Genomic DNA, 11511 nt, shown 5'->3' with positions numbered 1-11511 from the left:
CGGCTCACTGCAAGCTCCGTCTCCCGGGTTCACTCCATTCTCCTGCCTCAGCCTCCCGAGTAGCTGGGACTACAGGCGCCCGCCACCACACCCGGCTAATTTTTTGTATTTTTAATAGAGACGAGGTTTCACCGTGTTTGCCAGGATGGTCTCGATCTCCTGACCTCGTGATCCGCCCACCTCGGCCTCCCAAAGTGCTGGGATTACAGGCGTGAGCCACCGCGCCCGGCCTGAACATCTTTTAAGAGCAAACTTCACTTTCTAAAAAGGTGGGTATATGTCAACCCTTTAGAAGCTGTTTGGGCTGTTGTCACCATTCAATGACAGACTTCAGTCTCCCCAAAGAGAAATTATCTGTTGTCAGGATAAACTGGTACATGAATAAACAAAATTGCCATTAGGTGGCGCACCAGTCTCAAGAAAAATGACAGGATGGACAATTAGATCACAGGCTGCCTGTCCACCAAGTAAAAACAAAAATCCTATGCTAGGCACCCTGTTAAAAAACAAATCGCTCCAACCCCTACCATTTCCTCACAGGGATTATAGAATTTTTCTTTTGCTGTTGAGAAATTAATAAGAGGCAGAACAGGATGCCAAAATTCCAAAGCATCCAGTATAGGCCCTCTTCTGGGACTCCTGTCAGCTATATGTTCAAAATTTATGGTTGGTGGCTCATGCCTGTAATTCCAGCACCTTGGGAGGCCGAGGTGGAAGGATCGCTTGAGCTCATGAGATTGAAACCATCCTGGGCAACATAGCAAGAGCTCATCTCTATTTTTAAAAATCAAAATAAATAAGAAAAAAAATTAAGGTCCTCTCTTGTGTACGTTCTGAAATCAACGGGTAGAGTACACCAAAGTTAATCTGGATCTTCAATGGCCATCCTTGGGGTCTTTTGAGTTCCCCAAACTTGTCTTTCTTAAAACAAAACTAGAAGACCACCGTCCTAAAATTAATGTGAATGGGAGGCTTACTTTACTTGGTACTTCAGAGTTTCAAAATGCATTCAGGATTCGAAAATTGCCTCCCTCTAAGATTCTATCACAAAATTAACTGAGACAAACAAACAGCTGAGAAAGGACAAGGCTCTAGGGCCCCAGATTGTTCCCTCTCCAGAGGAGATTTCCTTTCTCTTTCCTCTATTCTTCTCTATCCACCTTTGGCTGAATTACCTTTCCCTCCAATTCCTCAGCTTCCACTAGCCCTGAACCTGGACTGTTAAAACTTATCCCCTTAATGGCCGGGAGCGGTGGCTCACGCCTGTAATCCCAGCACTTTAGGAGGCCGAGGTAGGCAGATCACGAGGTCAGGAGATCAGGACCATCCTGGCTAACACGGTGAAATCCTGTCTCTACTAAAAATACAAAAACTTTTCTAGCCGGGCATGGTGGCGGGCGCCTGTAGTCCCAGCTACTCAGGAGGCTGAGGCAGGAGAATGGCGTGAACCCGGGAGGCAGAGCTTGCAGTGAGCCGAGATCGCGCCACTGCACTCCAGCCTGGGCAACAGAGCAAGACTCTGTCTCAAAAAGAAAACAAAACAAAACAAAACTTATCCCCTTAATGTTAAACTTACTGATTTCCTAAAACCAAAATTTCTTTCTTTTTTTGGAGCAAAGCTGAACTTCGAGCCATTGCCAAGCAATTCCCAAGGGTCACTGAGGACCCTTACCCATTTGCTGATTAATTCAACACAGCACTTCTGGCTTCTCAGCTAGGTTTTTCTAACACATACCAGTTAGTTCACATACCTGTTGGTGAAGGGCAGGCCCATTACTGGATGGACAATCCTCCTTGGTGTGACACTATGGAGGGAGGGGCTATTTAGGCAAAAACACCTTCAACGACTATGATAAAAGCCAGAAGCTTAGGAAAAAACCCATGAGGCAATACTTGAGGATTTTTGTAAAACCTTAGATGAAATAATATCCAAACCTATGCCCACGAACCTAATAAACTAGTTTAAAATCATTACACTTGGATCCAGGTTATGTTTGAAGAAAATTCTGCATTACCTATAGATGTTAAATCTACTTGAGTAGCCTTTAATTCTAAGTTTGTGAATGGCTTTTCTTCAAAACGTTCTGAGCTTGGTGAAAGAGCCAGCATGAAATGGGAGACTATGCCCACTTCTGATCTTGTCCATTTGGCAAATCAGTTGTCTGACCCCTTGAGGATACTATTAAGAAAACTGCTAAAATTCTTGGCGGGATGTGGTGGCTCATGCCTCTAATCCCAGTACTTTGGGAGGCCGAGGCGGGCAGATCATGAAATCAGGAGATCGAGACCATCCTGGCTAACATGGTGAAACCCCATCTCTACTAAAATACAAAACAAAATTAGCCGGGCATGGTGGTGGGCGCCTGTAGTCCCAGCTACTCAGGAGACTGAGGCAGGAGAATGGCGTGAACCCGGGAAGTGGAGCTTGCAGTGAGCCGAGATCATGCCACTGCACTCCAGCCTAGGCAACAGAGCAAGACTTCATCTCAATTTAAAAAAAAAAAAAATTTAAATTCACAAAAATTTAAATAGTACCGAGCATCCTCTGACCACAATGGAATAAAACTAGAAATCAATAACAAGAGGAATTTTGGAAACTACACAAACACATGGAAATTAAACAATATGCTCCTGAATGACTGGTGGGTCAATGAAGACATTAGGAGGAAAATTTAAAAATTGTTTGAGGGAGAGGGGTAGAGGAAGATGGCCAAATAGAAGATTTTACCAACTGACCCCCTGATGCAAGGGTACAAATTTATCAACAATCTACACCAAAAAAAGCACCTTCACAAGAACCACTCACAGTACCTGTTAGAGGAGGAAGAGTACAGCAATTGTGAGACATTGCACTGAACACAGTGGTGCCCTGATATAGCAGAAAGCAAGACCACGTTGAATTCACCTGATGCTGCCAACCAAGACAGTATCTAAGCCAGCCCTAACCAAAGGTGAATCAACCATTCCAGTGGTCAAAACTTGAGTTCTGGCTGGGTGCAGTGGCTCACACCTCTAATCCCAGCACTTTGGGAGGCCGAGGCAGGTAGATCACCTGAGGTCAGGATTTTGAGACCAGCCTGATCAATATGGAGAAACCCTATCTCTACTAAAAATACAAAAGTTACCCGGACATGGTGGTGCATGCCTGTAGTCCCAGCTACTTCGGAGGCTGAGACAGGATAATTGCTTGTACTCATGAGGCGGAGGTTGCAGTAAGTCGAGATCACGCCACTACACTCCAGCCTGGGCGACACAGTGAGACCTAATCTCAAAAAACAAAACAAAACAAAAACAAAAGAAAACTTGAGTTCTGCCAAGCCTCACCATCATGGGCTAAAAGGCTCTAGGGCTCTAGGACTCTAAATAAACTTGAAAGTCAGTTTGGGCCACAAGGACTGGAACTCCTAAGCAAGTCCTAGTGCTGAATTGGGCTCAGAGCCACTGGACTGGAGGAGCACACGACCTACTGAGACACCAGCTAGGGTGGCTAAGGGAGTGCTTGCACCACCCTTCCCCCAAACCCAGGCTGCAGAGCTCATGGATCCAAGAGAGACTCTTTCCTTCCACTTGAGAAGAGAGAGAAGAGTAAAGAGGACTTTTTCTTGCATCTTGGATGCCAGCTCAGCCACATTAGAATAGAGCACCAGCCGGAATCATGCGTTCCACTCTCCAGGCCCTAGCTCCCAGATCACATTTCTAGACACACCCTGGGCTGAAAGGGAACCCACTACCTTGAAGGAAAGAAGCCAGTCCTGGCAGGACCCATCATGTACTGACTAAAGAGCCCTTGGGCCCTGAATAACCAGCAGCAATAGCCAGAGAGTATGCCATGGGCTTTGGGTGAGACTCTGGCTTCCTGGCTTCAGGTGAAACTCACCACATTCCCACCTTTGGTGGCTATAGGGTGAGACTCCTGCTTCAGAAAAGTGAAGGGAAAAGTAAAGAAGGCTTAGTCCTGCACCTTAGGTACCAGCTTGACCACAGGAGGGTACAACACCAAACAGGCTCTTGGGGTCCCTGATTCCAGGCCTTGGATCTTGGATGGCATTTTTGGGCCTGCACTGGGCAAAGGGGAGCCCACTACCCTGAATGGTAAGTCCCAGACCAGGCAACGTTCATCACAAGCTGAGAGCCCTCGATCCTTAAGAAAATATTGGCAGTAGCCTGGCAATACTCTCCATGGGCCTATGGTGATGTCAGCCATAGGTGAGGCTCCTCTGCCGGTGGGGAGAGAATAGTGGGAAAAACTGCATCTCATAGTTTGAATGCCAGCTCAGCCACAGTACAACAGAATACCAGGAGGAGTTCTAAGGTTTGTTATGCCAGCCCTTGGCTTCCAGACAGCACCTCTGGACCTGCCTGGGTCCTAGGGGAAGCCACCATCCCAAAGGGAAGGACACAAGCCTGTCTGGCTTCACCACCTGCTGATTGTAGAGTCCCCAGGGCCTTCAGTGAACACAGGCAGTAGCCAGGTAGTGGTCATAGCCACCCTTGGGTGAGAATCAGTGCTGTGCTGGCTTCAGGTCTCATCCAGCACAGTCCCAGTGGTGGTGGCCACAGGGCTACTTGTGTCACCTCACTACCAGCTCCAGGTGGCCCAGCACAGAAAAGGAGACTCCATATGTTTGGGAGAAAGTAAGGGAAGAGAGCAAGAGTCTCTACCTGGTAATCCAGAGAATTCTTCCTGGTCTTATCCAAGACCACCAAGGCAATACCTCTACAAGTTTGGAATAACCACAGTGCTACTGGGCTTGAGATGCCCCCTAATGCAGACATGGCTTAGATTATAACACCCAAGTCCTTTTGAATACCTGGAAAACCTTCCCAGGAAGGACAGGTACATATAAACCCAGACTGCAAAGACTACAATAAATACCTAACTCTTTAATGCCCAGACACTGATGAACATCTGCAAGCATCAGCACCATTCAGGAAAACATGACCTCAGCAAACCACCTAAATAAGGCACCAAGGACCAATCCTGGAGAAACAGAGACATGTGACCTTTCAGACAAAAAATTCAAAATAACCACTTGAGGAAATTCAAAGAAATTCAAGATAACACAGAGGAGTTCAGAAGTTTATCGGATAAATTTAACAGAGATTGAAATAATCGAAACAAATCAAGCAGATATTGTGCAGTTGAAAAATGCAACTGATAAACTGCAAGACGCATCAGTCTCTTAATAGCAGAATTAATTTTAAAAAGAAGAAAGATTTAGTGAGGTTGAAGACAGGCTATTTGAAAATACAGAGGAGACAAAAAAAAATGACACAGGCATACAAGATCTAGAAAATAGCCTCAAAAGGGAAAATCTAAGAATTACTGGCCTTAAAGAGGAGGTAAAGAAAGAGATAGAGGTAGAAAGTTTACTCAAAGGGATAATAACAGAGAACTTCCCAAACCTAGAGAAAGATATAAATATCCAAGTAAATGAAGGTTATAGAACACCAAGCAGATTTAACCCAAAGAAGACTACCTCAAGACATTTAATAAGCAAACTCCCAACAGTCAAAGATAAAAATACAATATCCTAAAAGCAGCAAGAGAAAAAGAACAAATAGCATACAATAGAGCTTGAATACCTCTGGCAACAAACTTTTCAGCGGAAACTTTACAGGTCAGGAGACAGTAGCATGACATATTTAAAGTACTGAAGGAAAAAAACTTTTACCCTAGAATAGTATATCCAGTGAAAATATCCTTCAAACAGAAAGGAGAAAAAAAGACTTTTCTAGACAAACAAAAGCTGAAGGATTTAATTAACACCAGAACTGTCTTACAAGGAATGCTAAAGGGAGTATTCAATCAGAAAGAAAAAGATGTTAATGAGCAATAAGAAATCATCAGAAGGTACAAAACTCACTGGTAATAGTTTAGTACATAGAAATAAAAACACAGAATATTATTATAACAAGGGTACTGTGGTATATAAACTACTCATATTTTAAGTGGAAAGACTAAAAGATGAACCAATAAAAAATAACTGCAACAACTTTTAAGACATAGATTGTACAATAAGATATAAATAGAAACAACAGGTTAAAAAGCAGGGGATGAAGTTAAGGTATAGATTTTTATTAGTTTTCTTCTTGCCTGTTTGTTTATGCAAACAGTGTTCAGTTGTTATTAGCTTAAAATAACGGGTTATAAGATATTATTTGTGGCCGGGCGCGGTGGTTCAAGCCTGTAATCCCAGCACTTTGGGAGGCTGAGGCGGGCGGATCACAAGGTCAGGAGATCGAGACCATCCTGGCTAACACGGTGAAACCCCGTCTCTACTAAAAAAATACAAAAAACTAGCCGGGCGAGGTGGCGGGCGCCTGTAGTCCCAGCTACTCGGGAGGCTGAGGCAGGAGAATGGCGTAAACCCGGGAGGCGGAGTTTGCAGTGAGCTGAGACCCGCCCACTCCCCCCCAGCCTGGGGACAGAGCGACACCCTTTCTAAAAAAAAAAAAAAAAAAAGATATTATTTGTAAGCTTCATGGTAACCTCAAATCAAAAACCATACAACGGATACCCAAAAAACAAAAAGCAAGAAATTAAATCGTATCACCAGAGAAAATCACCTTCACTAAAAGGAAGACATGAAGGAAAGAATGAAGGAAGAGAAGACCACAAAACAACTAGAAAACAAATAACAAAATGTCCTCCCTTATCAATAATAACATTGAATATTAATGGACTAAACTCTCCAGTCAAAAGACAACATGACTGAATGGATAAAATAACAGGACCCAATGATCTGTTCCCTACAAGAAACGCATGTTGCCTATTAAAAAACACATAGACTAGGCCGGGCGCGGTGGCTCAAGCCTGTAATCCCAGCACTTTGGGAGGCCGGGATGGGCGGATCACGAGGTCAGGAGATCAAGACCATCCTGGCTAACACGGTGAAACCCCGTCTCTACTAAAAAATACAAAAAAACGAGCCGGGCGAGGTGGCGGGCGCCTGTAGTCCCAGCTACTCGGGAGGCTGAGGCAGGAGAATGGCGTAAACCCGGGAGGCGGAGCTTGCAGTGAGCTGAGATCTGGCCACTGCACTCCAGCCCGGGCGACAGAGCGAGACTCCATCTCAAAAAAATAAAAAATAAAAAATAAAAAATAAAAAAAACATAGACTGAAAATAAAGGAATGGAAAAAGATATTCCATGCCAATGGAAATCAAAAAGAGCAGGAGTAGTTACAACTATATCAAACAAAATAATTTCAAGACAAAAACTGTAAGAAGAGACAGAAAAGGTCACTAAATAATGATAAAAGGGTCAATTCAGCAAGAGAATGTAACAATTGTAAACAGATACACACCCAACACTGAAGCACCCAGTTATATAAAGCAATTGTTATTACAGCTACAGAGCGATCAATCTCAATACAATAACAGCTGGAGACTTTAGCGCCACACTTTCAGCACTGAACAGATCATTTAGACAGAAAATCCACAAGGAAACATTGGACTTAATCTGCGCTACAGACTAAATGGAACTAATAGATATTTACAGAGTATTCCGTCCAATGGATGCAGAATACACATTTTTCTCCTTAGCACATGGATCATTCTCGAGGATCATTCTCAAGGATCTATATGTTTGTCACAAAACAAATCTTAAAACATTCACAAAAATTGAAATATCAAGCATTTTCCCTGGCCAAAATGGAATAAAACTAGAAATCAATAACAAGAGCAATTTTGGAAACCACACAAACACATGGAAATTAAACAACATGTTCCTGAATCACTGGTGGATCAATGAAGACATTAAGAAGAAAACTGAAAAATTTCTTGAAGCAAAGGATAATGGAAACACAACACACCAAAACTTCCGGGATACAGTAAAAGCAGTGCTAACAGGGAAGTTTATAGCTGTAACTGGCTACATCAAAAAAGAAAAAAACTTCAAATGAACAATCTAACAATGCATCTTAAAGAACTAGAAAAGCAAGGGCAAACCCAACCCAAAATTAGTAGAAGAAAAGAAATAAAGATCAGAGAAGTAAATGAATTTGAAATGAAGAAAACAATACAAAAGATGAATGAAACAAGTTAGTTTTTTGCAAAGTTAAACAATATTGACAAACCTTTAGCCAGACTAAGAAAAAAAGACAGAAGACCCAAATAAATAAAGATTAAAAAGGACAGATTACAACTGACACTGCAGAAATTCAAAGAATCATTAATGGCTACTCTGAGTAAGTATATGCCAATAAATTGAAATACCTAGAAGAAATGGATAAATTCCTAGACACATACAACCTACCAAGACTGAACAGTGAAGAAATCCAAAACCTGAACAGACCAATAGCAAGTAATGAAAGTCGTAATAAAAAGTCTCCCAGCAAAATAAAAGCCCGGGACCCGCTGTTTCCACTGCTAAATACTACCAAACGTGTAAAGAAAAACTAATACCAATCTTACTCAAACTACTCCAAAAAGAAGAGGAGGGAACACTTCCAAATTCATTCTAGGAGGCCAGTATTACCCTGATACCATAACCAGACAAAGGCACATCAAAATAAAGAAAACTGGCTGAGTGCAGTAGCTCACGCCTGTAATCTCAACACTTTGGGAGGCTGAGGCAGGTGGATCACTTGAGGTCAGGAGTTTAAGACTAGCCTGGCTAACATGGTGAGACTGCCTCTGCTAAAAATACAACAATTGGCCAGATGTGGTGGCGTGTGCCTATAGTCCCAGCTACTCGGAAGGCTGAGGCAGTAGAATCGCTTGAACCCAGAAGGTGGAGGTTGCAGTGAACTGAGATCATGCCATTGCACTCCAGCCTGGGTGACAGAGCAAGACTCTGTCTCCAAAAAGGAAAGAAATCACTAATATCACTGACAAATATTAATGCAGAAATCCTCAGCAAAATACTAGCAAATCAAAATCAGTAACACATTAAAAAACATGGTTCATCATGACCAAGTGGGATTTATCCTAGGGATGCAAGGACGATTCAAAGTATGCAAATCAATCAACGTGATACATCATATCAACAGAATGAAAGACAAAAACCATATGATTATTTCAATTGATGGTGAAAAAACATTTGATAAAATTCAACATTCCTTCATGATAAAGACCCCCAAAAAACTGAGTGTAAAAGGAACATGGCTTAACATAATAAAAACCATATACAACAGACCCACAGGTGTATCACACTGAATGTGGAAAACTTGAAAGCCTTTCCTCTAAGATCAGGAACACAGCAAGGTTGCCTTCTTTCACAACTGTTATTCAACATAGTATTGAAAGTCCTACTTAGAGCAATTAGACAAGAGAAAAATAGAGGTCAAATTCTCTTTGTTTGCAGATGATATAATCTTACATTTGGAAAAATCTAAAGACTCCACCAAAAAACTATTAGAACTAATAAGCAAATTCAGTAAACTTGCAGGATACAAAATCAACATACAAAAATTAGTAGCAGGCTGGGCATGGTGGCTCACACCTGTAATCCCAGCAATTTGGGAGACCGAGGCAGGCAGATCACTTGAGGCCAGGTGTTCAAGACCAGCCTAGCCAACATGGTAAAAGCCCCATCTCTGCTAAAAATACAAAAAATTAGCCAGGCGTGGCTGTGGGTCTCTCTAATCCCAGCTAATTGAGAGGCTGAGGTACAAGAATCGCTTGAACACAGGAGGCAGAGGTTGCAGTGAGCAGAGATCACGCCTCTGCATTTCAGCCTAAGCGACAAAGTGAAAGTCTGTCTCAAAAAAAAAAAAAATTAGTAGCAGCAGGACGCGGTTGTTCATACCTATAATTTTCTCACTTTAGGAGACCGAGGCAGGAGGATCACTTAAGTCTAAGAGTGCAAGGCCAGCCTAGGCAACATAGGGAGACACCCGACTGTACAAAAAAAAATTTTTTTTTTGAGACGGAGTCTCGCTCTGTCGCCCAGGCTGGAGTGCAGTGGCACCATCTCGGCTCACTGCAACCTCTGCCTCCTGGGTTGACGCCATTCTCATGCCTCAGCATCCCGAGTACCTCGGTCTACAGGCGCCCACCACAACGCCCAGCTAATTTTTTTGTATTTTAGTAGAGATGGGGTTTCATCATGTTGGCCAGGATGGTCTCGATCTCCTGACCTCGTGATCTGCCTGCCTCAGCCTCCCAAAATGCTGGGATTACAGGCGTGAGCCACCGCTCCCAGCTAAAAAAAAAAAAAAAAATTTTTAATTAGCTGAGTATGGTGTCACCTGCCTGTGGTCTCAACTACTTGGCAGGCTGAGGTGGTAGGTTGAGGCTGCAGTGAGCTATGATCCCACCACTGCATTAGTCGTTAGTACAAGATCCATTCAATGAGCGAGATAGACCAATCTATTTTAATGTAACAGAATACAAATATTTAATGATAGGGATTCAGGTTGTATCTCACCTCTAAGAAATTACCAGTTGCTAAGATTTCCAGTACTATGCTGAATAGAAGTGATGAAAGTGGGGATCCTTGTCTTGTTCCAGTTCTCAGGGAAGATGCTTTCATCTTTTCCCCATTCAATATAATGTTGGCTGTGGATTTGTCATAGATGGCTTTCTATGTCAATTTTGCTGAGAGTTTTAATCATAAAGGGATGCTGGATTTTGTCAAATGATTTTTCTGCATCTGTTGAGATGATCATATGATTTCTGTTTTTAAAATCTGTTTATGTGGTGTATCACATTTATTGACTTGTGGTTTTTTGTTTTTTGGCTTTGGGGGGTGAGTTTAGTAGAGATGGGGTTTCACCATGTTGGCCAGGCTGGTCTTGAACTCCTCATCTCAAGTGATCTGCACGTCTCAGCCTCTCAAAGTGCTGGGATTACAGGCATGAGCCACCACACCTGGACTGACTTGTGTATGTTAAACCATCCCTGCATCCCTGGTTTGAAACTCACTTAATCATGCTAGATTATCTTTTATATGCTGTTGGATTCAATTAGCTAGTATTTTATTGAGTATTTTTGCATGTTCATCAGGGATATTGGTCTAGCCAGAGCAATCAGACAAGAGAAAGAAATAAAAGGCATCCAAATCGGAAAAGAGAAAGTCAAATCATCACTGTCCACTGATGACATGATCATATACCTAGAAAACCCTAAAGACTCATCGAAAAAGCTCCTAGATCTGATAAATGGATTCAGTAAAATTTCAGGATACAAATATCAGTGTAGACAAATCAGTAACACTAACAGTGACCAAGCTGAGAATCAAATCAAGAACTCAACCCCTTTTACAGCAGCTGCAAAAACAAATAAAATATGTAGGATATACCTAACCAAAGAGGTGAAAGGCTTCTGCAAGAAAAACTACAAAACACTGCTGAAAGAAATCATAGATGACACAAACAAATGGAAACACATCCCATTTTCATGGATGGGTAGAATCAATATTGTGAAAATGACCATACTGCCAGAAGCAATCTATAAATTCAACACAATTCTCATCAAAATAACATCATCATTCTCACGGAATTGGAAAAAAAAATCCTAAAATGCATATGGAACCAAAAAAGAGCCTGCATAGCCAAAGCAAAAC

This window comes from Rhinopithecus bieti, unplaced genomic scaffold, assembly GCF_001698545.2.
Source record: "Rhinopithecus bieti isolate Rb0 unplaced genomic scaffold, ASM169854v2 scaffold_64503, whole genome shotgun sequence".
NCBI classification, from domain to species: domain Eukaryota; kingdom Metazoa; phylum Chordata; class Mammalia; order Primates; family Cercopithecidae; genus Rhinopithecus; species Rhinopithecus bieti.
Note: the sequence above shows the minus strand (reverse complement) of the source record.